Genomic DNA, 13756 nt, shown 5'->3' on the forward strand with positions numbered 1-13756 from the left:
ATCAGCTAAAGGAAGTTTCTGACGATAGCTGCGAAGATCTTGGTAGACATCAGACAAACCACTCTGTTGATCCAGGCTGTGCTGCTGAGGTCTGTAATGATGGTCTTGGTAGTTTTCAAAGGTGACACGTCTGTGATGAGGGCTTGGACTGCGTCGATGTAATGACGAGTTGCTAGAAGCCATGGTGTCCTGCCGTCGTCCCCGTTGGTAATCCACGAGTGGTCAGTGGCAGTTGCAGTGGAGTATCTTGGAGAATAGCAATCCTCAAACCTGTCTCTGCGCTGTGGTGTGAAGTCCCCTCTGTCATTACGCTGGTATGTGTCATGCTGTTTTCCGTACCTGGTCTCTGCGGGTCAGCGGGATGCTTGCTAGATAAACAACCGTATGGTGCACCTCCATTCCGTGGCATATCTTGTTGGACTATGACGACTTGGCGATGGGGCTTGATGAGATCGGCCATGTTGATCATGCAGCTGAAGTTTTAGTGCTGAGACATCCTTACTTAGATCTTTGACTGTGTTTGTAAGGCCAACAACAGCTTGCTTCAATAAGAGAGTGTCAGTGTCAGAAATAACATTCACTGTCTGTGCCCCTTGAATCCTCTCTGATCGTAAATGAAACTGGCTGTACCAATTTGGCTGCTTTACATGCCCGTTCAGCTTGGGTGGCAAACTTGAAGGCGTCTTTGAACGTTTTCACCCCCTCTCGTGACATTTAATCTGGAGTTCTTGATCTAAACCTGACAGAAATCGTGACAGTCTCATGTATTCAGATGCGTTTTGTTCAAAATCAGGAAAAGCTTTGACTAGTCTACATATGTCTGCTGCATACACTTCCATTGGTTCATTAGGTAATTTAAGACCTGAATTTGGAAATGTTTCAAATGATACAATAAGGTCCTTCTGGCCAAACGCCTCTTATGTTCTTTTTTCGCTGCTTTGAATGAGTGCTCAATTTCAGATGGAAAATTGTCCCAAACAATGAACAGTTCATGGTAGTCTAGTAGGTAACTCTGCTGCTAACACTGCATCCAAATCAACGCCGCTATCTTTATAGCGCAGCCTCTTGAATCACCTCATAACGACGAGCCCACAGCTGAAATGACTCGAAATGCCGTCGTTGCGAAATGGCGGCGGTAATGGATGTCTTTCGGGGTATTTTTGCGCGGCCGCGAGGTATGAGCACTGTTCTCCTGCAGCACTTGAGCTTCCTCATCTGACATCTCTTACGTTATTAACGGCACACCAAACTTCACGGAATCCCGCTGGTATCACGTAGATGCAGACACTGCGCTCGTGCAAGGCGCCGCGTAAAACAAAATAAAGTGTATATGTATATATATGTAAAAATATCGAATATCCGTCAAAACACCGCTGCCACCAGTGTAACGCTTTTGCTTGTGCGTTTGTGGGTGTTTGGGGGCTTTATCTAATTGTTTATATAAATAAAACTATCGAATACTGACGCAGCTCTTTTTCTCCACTTTATTTTTCTATGCACCGCTCAGCGCTCTTTTCCCCGTCAGAATAAAAGTCCTTATAACAACAGACAATTTAAGTAGGAGGGACCACTCTGTATTTTTTTAAATATGTTTTTTTTTTTTTTTTTTTTAAATCTCAGCTGTTCCGTCAGGCTGTTATGACGTCACGTTTAGAACGTCTCGACTAGGCTTGGAACTTTCTCATTTTGTGGGTTTAAGTTTCGGAGTGTAGGTTGATAGTGATTGCTTTCTGGCTTTTATTGAGATACAACAAGTATTGTTATAATGACATTACTTTCACGAATCAAAAATTGATTCAGAAAAAGTGTGTACAAGAACCATGTGTTCTTGTCAAACACACTTCTTACAACACGAAGGAGAACCATTCTCCTCATCGGCTTGATGAGGCGCCTGTTGTTGCTGGTGGCATTGATGGTGGAAAGGAGGCAGAAAGAGAGGAGAAAGAGTTTCTGGAGGTGGTTAGCTCTCCGCTTTCCTCATCAGAGAGCCTCTAAATACGATCTGGCTAAAGCTGAAAAGAAGTACCAGGCAGAAGCTGGATCATATCAGACGATTACAGATGGTACAATCACATCAGCGTGTCATGTTTTGAATTTAGGCTGACTTTTCATTTCTAGAACTTCTGTTCTTCTTTCCCTTTTTTTTTTAAACGACAAATGGCTTTCCCAAAACAAGAACCATTCTAATTTGAATATATGGTATCTTACTGATTTATTCGATTTGATTCACATAGCTCCAGCTTCCAAAGTCCACCCTGTTGCTGCTAAGAAACAGCTGGAGCAGGATGCCCCTGGCAAAGGTAAGAATTATAAATCAATGAGAATTTCAAAATGTTATTATGAATTCTAAATACTGTAAATGATGATCAATAAGTTGTGTTTTACATGAACTCCCCCAAAAAATTCAGTTTTGTTTAGTTTTTTTACACAAGACTCAACTAATTTCTAAAGTTAATGGAACATAAAGTTAATTGTACTTATTATTATTTTATTATTATATACAGTGTATATATTTATATATATATATTTACAGTGAAATAAAATATTTATGAAATTGTATTTGATACTAACTGCATATATTTTTTTTTTTATAAGGCCACATCCGCGACCATTACAAGATTGGCGAAAAACTGGGTCAAGGCGGATTTGGCTTCGTCTATAAAGGGACTCGGCGCGAGGATGGACTTAAGGTTTCGATTGATTTTACTTACTTAACTTTGCACACCTCTTCAGAATTAATGGCTAGACCGATAAGACCTCTGTGCACATGCTTATTTTTTATCTCTTTTTTGTTCTGTTTTGTTGATCAGGTGGCAGTAAAATTTTCTGTGAAGTCACCAAAGATGTCTTATATCAGAGTGGTGAGTATAAGCTGCGCTTTCTTTATTACTGCTTCTCAGTCACTGTTTTCAGTTTAACATCTTTTAATAGTATTAATCACAGACTATAAATACGCGGCAGGCAAACTGTTCTGATTTGTGAACCAAGTCATTGTTTGGGAAACCATCTCCATCTAAGCATATTTCCTTTCCTCCAGCCTGGTCATCCCGAAGCCATCCCGATGGAGATAGCTCTGACTCTCACGGCCAATAAAAGCCCCAGACCTCCCGAGATCATAAAACTTCTGGACTGGGAGGACAACGAAGACCACTATACCATGGTCATGGAGCGGCCCATGCCCTGCGTGGATTTAAAGACTTTTGTTAAGCTCCACGGAGAGCGTCTCGATGAGGTCACCGCCAAAAAGATCATGTGGCAGGTCATCGAAGCCGCTAACAGCTGTATCAAGCGTGGAGTCTTTCACCGGGACATAAAATTGGAAAACCTCCTGGTAAACCCAGACAACATGGAGGTGAAATTAATTGACTTTGGTTGTGGTGCGCAAATGCAGAGATATGGCTATAAAGTCTTCAGTGGTATGTATGGCTTTGTTCATTATCTCACAGAATTACATCCTGTATAAATGAGTCAACATGATGTGTAAATGTATTGAAGGAATGAAATCTCTTTCCTCCAGGCACAAAACTGTACTGTCCACCAGAGGTCACCGTGAAAGGCAGATACCATGCGAAGCCTACAACAGTGTGGTCGCTAGAATCCTCCTGTTCTTGATGGCCTGTGGGTATTATCCCACAGAATACGACCTCCATCTGATCAGTAAGAGGAGCTGGACCAGACCTGGCCTGTCACAAGGTAAGATCTTCATCAAAGAAGAACGAAACCACTCAAAAAGACCGGTAGCTTGAAAGAGAGCAGGTGTAAAGAATAAGCTAATAAATCAAACGTGTCTCGTCTTTTTGGACAGAATGCTGCCAGATCATAGCTTCGTGTTTGCAGTCTGATCCAAAGCGGAGGATCAATCTGGAGAAGATGCTTCTCCATGATTGGTTTAAGGTACTAAGTCTAAGATTAATTAATTGTTTGGTTGTTTGCCAAATTAAATTTGTAATGTCTTTAGGCTGTTAATGCTGATTTTTTAAAGCAGGTCGTGGAGTAATACATGAAGAACTGTCACAACAGCTGTCACATATGTGGCTTTCCTGTCCCTCCATCCACGCCTTGGCGCCTCGACTTGGACCAGCAATACTTTACAATAATATTTAAAGATACTTAGTTAAAGATATACTACTATTCTTATTCAATACTTAAGATAGTTCAGTGTAGAAGTTACATAAGATAAATGTAGATATAAGATAAGATATAAGTGTATAAGATAGATAAGTGTATTAGAGAAGTTCTGTCTGTGTATAAGATATGTGTACATGTTTATGAATATATTTAATAAAATTATTGAATTCATAATAAAAAAAAATACTAAAGTCTATAATTGAGTATTTGAGGTCACTGAGTCATATCAGAGAATGTGTTGAGTAGATGGACATCTGCATACCTTCTATGGGTCCTACAGTTATGGAGTTTGTATCTTCCCACTCCTTAGAGTTTCAGAAAAATCCAAAATAAAAAAAATTTGTTTACATAATATATGTAATTAATATGTATCGATAAATATACACATGCAGAATGTATTTAGAGAATATTTTATTTTTTAATTATACTTGTATTTACTTCTATATTTATATTTATATAATTAATACTATTAACAAATATATTTAATACATATAAATTACATATTTTTCTAAATATATACATGAAAGTGTGTGTATTTGTATTTATATATACATAACAAATATACACAGCACACACATGTAAGCAATATTTTGGATACTAAACTTTTGACAGCAGTAAAGCAATTCAACAAACCGAAATTTAAAACACAGCTTCAAAATTCATGAAACTAAACACGTTTCTTCCAAATGACTTCTTCTTTATATGGACATGGTTTCAATACTGCCCTCTAACGCTCAAGACTTTTGTCGGTGTTCATTTTTACACCATGTTGTGGCTCTCATTTGTCTTTTCACGACATTATTTACATACAGTCAGTGTCTTGTTTTATATTCATTAGGGTCAGGGTTGATTTTGCCAGTTTCACTCAAAATGGTGCGAAACATAATTTCAGTTGAATAAAATTAAGTGCAATAAGTAAAGGTCTATGAATATGGCTCTGACAATATCACAAAAATAAAGGATAATGCTTGTGGGAGCTATAAAAAAAATATTTTCATACCCTCAGAAAACCAGTACAACCATCAGAGAAGAGAAGATGGATCCAAAAGTTTGCCTATCAAAGAACGAACGTGGTAAAACTATGTGGTAGACTAAATAACTCTTTAAATTCACTAAATTCACTCGTGAATGCTTATTTTTTTAATCTGTCAAAAAACTCGTCCTTTCGCTCGCGGAATACAGCCAATCCCTATCAAATATCATTAGACATCCGGCTACGTTCACTGTCACTTTCTATCGGGGATTGACGACCGAATTTACTTACAGCCAGGTGTGAGTCCCGAAATGTTCCGTTCACACAGCATTTCATCCTCTCGAATGCAGTCTGGAAGAACCAGAGACCGAACGAGCCAGTAATAATGTAACGCTTTGCTTGTGCGTTTGTGAGTGTTTTCGGGGCTTTATCTAAATGTTTACATAAATAAAACCATCGAATACGGACAAGCTCTTTTTCTCCACTTTATTTTTCTATTCACCGCTCACCGCTCTTTTCCCCCCGTCAGAACAAAAGTCCTTATAACAACAGGCAATTTAACATGAGGAGGGAGGGTATTTCTAACACAAAATAAAATCGTTTTTTTTTTTTCTTACACTACTTCCCTTTTCAAAAGAAACGTCCTCGTTACTCGAAGAACACAACAAAATCACACATTAGTAAGAACGTAATTTCAAGCACAAAAAAATTTCAGGTAGGAAAAACCACAATCCCAAAGTTTCAACAAAAGCAAACTTTAGCAAAATGCATATAACAATAACATATTTTTTTCATTAGCCCATTGTGTTTACTACCATACCCTCAGAACCATATACTCAGGAATGTAATAGCAAATGGGAAGAAAGACAAAGGTATAAATAAAGACATTATAATTCCCTATATCTTATTGGCGGATTCACAGAACGTCCTGACCTTGTTGTCATTCACTCTACTGGTTTTCTGTCTAAATATTGTCTGCAACCGTATTGAATGCAGAACATAATCGGCTGAGTATAGGGATGTGCATATTCATTTGGGGTTCCTAGAGTAGCTCTTTTCAGAAATGCCTCAGTTCGCTTGTAGTTTCTTTTAGCACTGAATACGGAGGTCTCTTATTACTTGATACCCATTCAGCAACAACACTTAGGACAGGGTCAGCTGTCTTAGCCTGCTGTATATCTTCATTACCCATACCCAAGCATGTAATGCTGGAATCGGTAGAGAGAGCAGAATTTGAAGGTTCAGCCCCAGAACATGTATCAGAAGCAGCAGGCTGCGCAGAAGCAGCATGCGGTTCAGTGATCTCAGCTTGTGTTGAAATGGACACTAAATGGACAGTCTTGTTCGAAGAGGTAGTAGAAGTCTCCCTACTCTCCTTGTTAGGTCTCTGCAGACATGGCATCTGCGTTGGCATGTTTATGGCCATGCCGGTACTCAATAGTCCAGTCATAGAGTTGAATCTCTAGAGCCCACCTTGCTCTGCGACCTGTTGGATCGCCATCCAGAACCATTCTCCTAAGACTGAGCAAGGGTTTATGGTCTGTGATGATCCGAAAAGAGTGGCCCATGAGGTACTGACGGAAATGGCGAATGGACCAAACGATAGCCCACAACTCCCTGTCATAGGTGGACCATCGTTTCAAGACATGACTACCATATGCGATGACCCTTTCTTTGCTGTCAGCCTTTAGCTGAGATAAAACACATCCAATGGCTGTATTGGAAGCATCTGTAAAAAGTAAAACTCTTTTGAAAAGTCTGGATAAGAAAGAACTGGAGCATGTGTAAGTGCATGTCGCAGGGAATTGAATGCGCCCTGTTCTGTCTCAGTCCAAACAAACAACTTCCCTTTCTGAGTTAGCGTGCAGTGGCTCTGAAATTTGAGCAAAGCAGTGAATGAAACGTCTGTAATAGGAACATAAACCTAAGAAGGCTCCAACTTCCGTAGGACTTTTCTGACGTAGGCCAATCCTTGACTTTCTCAATATCCTTCCCATCTGGTTGAAGACCCGCAGATGATACAACATGGCCCAGAAATGTCACTTGTGGTTGAGCAAAAGAACATTTAGTTGGTTTTAGCTTCAGGTTTGCTGCTCTCAGACGCTGGAAAACCTCTCTCAAGTGCTGCCTGTGCTCACTGAAATTTTGCTATAGACCAGTGGTTCCCAACCTTTTTAACTCACAGCCCACACAACCAAACACATATGTTTCCATGGCCCACTGCAAAAAAAAAAAAAAAAAAAATTTAAATGTATGCAGCAAAAATATGTTACATAGCCTAAATCGCAGGTTGTTTTTAAACCAATCAACGACCTGGAATAGTGAACGATAGTAACAGTTTATTATTATTTTTTGTTATTTAATTAATTATGATATTTAATTATTACTACACATTTTTACGTACATTAGCAGTATTATTATTTCTATTGATAATAGCTGGCGGCCCCCTGCAATACCGCTATGCCCACTGGGGGCCGCGCCCACAGGTTGAAAACCACTGCTATAGACAATGATATCGTCTAAATATACAAGACATGTTTTCCAGGACAGGCCCCGCAGCACTACTTGCATCAAGTGTTGAAAAGTGGGCGGCGCATTGACAAGGCCCATCGGCATCACTGTAAACTGATACAATAAACGCACCCGTGGTGAAAGCCGTTTTTGGTTTATCTGCGTCATGAAGTTGCACTTGCCAATATCCAGATGAAAGATCCATAGTTCTGAATATAGATGAACCTCTTAGTGCATCCAAAGTGTCATCTGTTCTAGGCAATGGATGGGCATCTTTAATGGGGACAGAATTAAGGCCCCTATAATCTACACAAAAACGCCAGGAGCCATCTTTCTTTTGCACCGTAACTATAGGCGCAGCCCAAGGGCTATGACTGGCTTCCACAATGCCTTTTGCCACCATGTCATCCACATGTGTCTGAATCTCCTCCTGAATCTGAGGGGAAGTGCGATAAGCATGTTTCTGTATGGGATTTGCATTGTCAGAATTGATTTTGTGCAGGACTATGTTTGTTCTACCAAAGTCTGTAGGGCTTTCACTAAAGACGTCATAAAACTCATGTAACAGTGAATGCAATTTGTTCACCTGAGAATCAGAGAGATCCGCACTTTGAGCTTTGCATTGAGGTGACTCCTGTGTAGATGGGGCAGACACATTACACACAACATCAAGAGTGCTCAAGAACATCATTTGAGTTGACTGGAGTGAACTCCCCAATTGCATACCTGGTTGCAGTACAAAAAGGGCTGTTAGTTGGATTCATGAGTCGCACTACAGTTTGACCACTTTTAGCAAATGTAAGGGTGCGTGCAACTGCAATACCATCTAACTTAAATATATATGGCTCAAACAACCCACAGTATCCATCTGCTAAACCTGCATTAACAGCAGATGGGACAAGTTGTGCTGTACAGTGCATCTCACAATTGGCTGGAATGGTAGTTGTCACAGTAATCTGAGCTGTACAGTGTACAGGTTGAGATTTGCTTAACAGCGGCAAAGTTTGGTCATAAAGGCAACGTGTACATTTACTCACATTCAAGACTGCTTGGTGTTTCCGAAGAAAATCCCAACCAAGTATTATACCCTGATTCACATTTCTGATGACGCACGTCATGTTGTAATGTCAGTGTACCTAATCTGAGGTTAACAGTCACCAGTTCCCAGACTAAATCTAAATTCTGACCAGTTACAGATTTTGACAGAATGAAAGTACTCTTCAGTGGTCTTTACGCAATGAAGGACGTCACGGGTAGTTTCGTTAAGAAATGAAATACTAGACCCAGTGTCTATCATGATGTGCATGTCGGTACCTTCAACAATACCACTGATGTGTGCTGTACTAGTGTCCGTCATGCCTGCAACAGGAGAGCATCCATTCTCTGCATGTCTGGCATCTGTGGTTGTCAGCTGTTCTGTGTCATATGGTGCTGGTGGTGAAATAGCTGATGTGTGTCCCACCGCATCAGCTAAAGGAAGTTTCCCTGACGATAGCTGCGAAGATCTGGGTAGACATCAGACAAACCACTCTGTTGATCCAGGCTGTGCTGCTGAGGTCTGTAATGATGGTCTTGGTAGTTTTCAAAGGTGACACGTCTGTGTGACGAGTTGCTAGAAGCCATGGTGTCCTGCCGTCGTCCCCGTTGGTAATCCACGTAGTGGTCAGTGGCAGTTGCAGTGGAGTATCTTGGAGAATAGCAATCCTCAAACCTGTCTCTGCGCTGTGGTGTGAAGTCCCCTCTGTCATTACGCTGGTATGTGTCATGCTGTTTTCCGCACCTGGTCTCTGCGGGTCAGCGGGATGCTTGCTAGATAAACAACCGTATGGTGCACTCCATTCCGTGGCATATCTTGTTGGGCTATGACGACTTGGCGATGGGGCTTGATGAGATCGGCCATGTTGATCATGCAGCTGAAGTTTTAGTGCTGAGACATCCTTACTTAGATCTTTGACTGTGTTTGTAAGGCCAACAACAGCTTGCTTCAATAAGAGAGTGTCAGTGTCAGAAATAACATTCACTGTCTGTGCCCTTGAATCCTCTCTGATCGTAAATGAAACTGGCTGTACCAATTTGGCTGCTTTACATGCCCGCTCAGCTTGGGTGGCAACTTGAAGGCGTCTTTGAACGTTTTCACCCCCCTCTCGTGACATTTAATCTGGAGTTCTTGATCTAAACCTGACAGAAATCGTGACAGTCTCATGTATTCAGATGCGTTTTGTTCAAAATCAGGAAAAGCTTCTTTGACCAGTCTACATATGTCTGCTGCATACACTTCCATTGGTTCATTAGGTAATTTAAGACCTGAATTTGGAAATGTTTCAAATGATACAATAAGGTCCTTCTGGCCAAACGCCTCTTGCGGTTCTTTGAATGAGTGCTCATTCGCTGCTTTGAATGAGTGCTCAATTTCAGATGGAAAATTGTCCCAAACAATGAACAGTTCAAGTGGTAGTCTAGTAGGTAACTCTGCTGCTAACACTGCATCCAAATCAACGCCGCTATCTTTATAGCGAGCCTCTTGAATCACCTCATAACGACGAGCCCACAGCTGAAATGACTCGAAATGCCGTCGTTGCGAAATGGCGCGGTAATGGGATGTCTTTCGGGTATTTTTGTGCGCGCCGCGAGGTATGAGCACTGTTCTCCTGCAGCACTTGAGCTTCCTCATCTGACATCTCTTACGTTATTAACGGCACACCAAACTTCACGGAATCCCGCTGGTATCACGTAGATGCAGACACTGCGCTCGTGCAAGGCGCCGCGAAAACAAAATAAAGTGTATATGTATATATATGTAAAAATATCGAATATCCGTCAAAACACCGCTGCCACCAGTGTAACGCTTTGCTTGTGCGTTTGTGGGTTTTTGGGGGCTTTATCTAATTGTTTATATAAATAAAACTATCGAACACGGACGAGCTCTTTTTCTCCACTTTATTTTTCTATGCACCGCTTCAGCGCTCTTTTCCCCGTCAGAATAAAAGTCCTTATAACAACAGACAATTTAAGTAGGGAGGGACCACTCGTTGTATTTTTTTAAATATGTTTTTTTTTTTTTTTTTTTTTTTAAATCTCAGCTGTTCCGTCAGGCTGTTATGACGTCACGTTTAGAACGTCTCGACTAGGCTTGGAACTTTCTCATTTTGTGGGTTTAAGTTTCGGAGTGTAGGTTGATAGTGATTGCTTTCTGGCTTTTATTGAGATACAAGTATTGTTATAATGACATTACTTTCACGAATCAAAAAATTGATTCAGAAAAAGTGTGTACAAGAACCATGTGTTCTTGTCAAACACACTTCTTACAACACGGCGGAGAACCATTCTCCTCATCGGCTTGATGAGGCGCCTGTTGTTGCTGGTGGCATTGATGGTGGAAAGGAGGCAGAAAGAGAGGAGAAAAGAGTTTCTGGAGGTGGTTAGCTCTCCGTTTTCCTCATCAGAGAGCCTCTAAATACGATCTGGCTAAAGCTGAAAAGAAGTACCAGGCAGAAGCTGGATCATATCAGACGATTACAGATGGTACAATCACATCAGCGTGTCATGTTTTGAATTTAGGCTGACTTTTTCATTTCTAGAACTTCTGTTCTTCTTCCTTTTTTTTTTTAAACGACAAATGGCTTTCCCAAAACAAGAACCATTCTAATTTGAATATATGGTATCTTACTGATTTATTCGATTTGATTCACATAGCTCCAGCTTCCAAAGTCCACCCTGTTGCTGCTAAGAAACAGCTGGAGCAGGATGCCCTGGCAAAGGTAAGAATTATAAATCAATGAGAATTTCAAAATGTTATTATGAATTCTAAATACTGTAAATGATGATCAATAAGTTGTGTTTTTACATGAACTCCCCAAAAATTCAGTTTTGTTTAGTTTTTTTACACAAGACTCAACTAATTTCTAAAGTTAATGGAACATAAAGTTAATTGTACTTATTATTATTTTATTATTATATACAGTGTATATTTATATATATATATATATATTTACAGTGAAATAAAATATTTATGAAATTGTATTTGATACTAACTGCATATATTTTTTTTTTTTTATAAGGCCACATCCGCGACCATTACAAGATTGGCGAAAAACTGGGTCAAGGCGGATTTGGCTTCGTTTATAAAGGGACTCGGCGCGAGGATGGACTTAAGGTTTCGATTGATTTTACTTACTTAACTTTGCACACCTCTTCAGAATTAATGGCTAGACCGATAAGACCTCTGTGCACATGCTTATTTTTTATCTCTTTTTTGTTCTGTTTTGTTGATCAGGTGGCAGTAAAATTTTCTGTGAAGTCACCAAAGATGTCTTATATCAGAGTGGTGAGTATAAGCTGCGCTTTCTTTATTACTGCTTCTCAGTCACTGTTTTCAGTTTAACATCTTTTAATAGTATTAATCACAGACTATAAATACGTTTTGGCAGGCAAACTGTTCTGATTTGTGAACCAAGTCATTGTTTGGGAAACCATCTCCATCTAAGCATATTTCCTTTCCTCCAGCCTGGTCATCCCGAAGCCATCCCGATGGAGATAGCTCTGACTCTCACGGCCAATAAAAGCCCCAGACCTCCCGAGATCATAAAACTTCTGGACTGGGAGGACAACGAAGACCACTATACCATGGTCATGGAGCGGCCCATGCCCTGCGTGGATTTAAAGACTTTTGTTAAGCTCCACGGAGAGCGCCTCGATGAGGTCACCGCCAAAAAGATCATGTGGCAGGTCATCGAAGCCGCTAACAGCTGTATCAAGCGTGGAGTCTTTCACGGGACATAAAATTGAAAACCTCCTGGTAAACCCAGACAACATGGAGGTGAAATTAATTGACTTTGGTTGTGGTGCGCAAATGCAGAGATATGGCTATAAAGTCTTCAGTGGTATGTATGGCTTTGTTCATTATCTCACAGAATTACATCCTGTATAAATGAGTCAACATGATGTGTAAATGTATTGAAGGAATGAAATCTCTTTCCTCCAGGCACAAAACTGTACTGTCCACCAGAGGTCACCGTGAAAGGCAGATACCATGCGAAGCCTACAACAGTGTGGTCGCTAGGAATCCTCCTGTTCTTGATGGCCTGTGGGTATTATCCCACAGAATACGACCTCCATCTGATCAGTAAGAGGAGCTGGACCAGACCTGGCCTGTCACAAGGTAAGATCTTCATCAAAGAAGAACGAAACCACTCAAAAAGACCGGTAGCTTGAAAGAGAGCAGGTGTAAAGAATAAGCTAATAAATCAAACGTGTCTCGTCTTTTTGGACAGAATGCTGCCAGATCATAGCTTCGTGTTTGCAGTCTGATCCAAAGCGGAGGATCAATCTGGAGAAGATGCTTCTCCATGATTGGTTTAAGGTACTAAGTCTAAGATTAATTAATTGTTTGGTTGTTTGCCAAATTAAATTTGTAATGTCTTTAGGCTGTTAATGCTGATTTTTTAAAGCAGGTCGTGGAGTAATACATGAAGAACTGTCACAACAGCTGTCACATATGTGGCTTTCCTGTCCCTCCATCCACGCCTTGGCGCTCGACTTGGACCAGCAATACTTTACAATAATATTTAAAGATACTTAGTTAAAGATATACTACTATTCTTATTCAATACTTAAGATAGTTCAGTGTAGAAGTTACATAAGATAAATGTAGATATAAGATAAGATATAAGTGTATAAGATAGATAAGTGTATTAGAGAAGTTCTGTCTGTGTATAAGATATGTGTACATGTTTATGAATATATTTAATAAAATTATTGAATTCATAATAAAAAAATACTAAAGTCTATAATTGAGTATTTGAGGTCACTGAGTCATATCAGAGAATGTGTTGAGTAGATGGACATCTGCATACCTTCTATGGGTCCTACAGTTATGGAGTTTGTATCTTCCCCACTCCTTAGAGTTTCAGAAAATCCAAAATAAAAAAATTTGTTTACATAACATATGTAATTATTATGTATCGATAAATATACACATGCAGAATGTATTTAGAGAATATTTTATTTTTTAATTATACTTGTATTTACTTCTATATTTATATTTATATAATTAATACTATTAACAAATATATTTAATACATATAAATTACATATTTTTCTAAATATATACATGAAAGTGTGTGTATTTGTATTTATATATACATA

General features: G+C 39.8%; 2 pseudogenes; both read left to right on the top strand.

The window, feature by feature from the left end:
• The first annotated feature begins 1126 nt into the window (after positions 1-1126).
• On the top strand, positions 1127-4146 carry LOC122360836 (annotated as a pseudogene).
• Positions 4147-10178: 6032 nt separating this feature from the next.
• Positions 10179-13134, top strand: LOC122360838 (annotated as a pseudogene).
• Positions 13135-13756: the final 622 nt, after the last annotated feature.

The sequence above is a fragment of the Puntigrus tetrazona genome, chromosome 16 (assembly GCF_018831695.1).
Source record: "Puntigrus tetrazona isolate hp1 chromosome 16, ASM1883169v1, whole genome shotgun sequence".
In the NCBI taxonomy this organism is placed as follows: domain Eukaryota; kingdom Metazoa; phylum Chordata; class Actinopteri; order Cypriniformes; family Cyprinidae; genus Puntigrus; species Puntigrus tetrazona.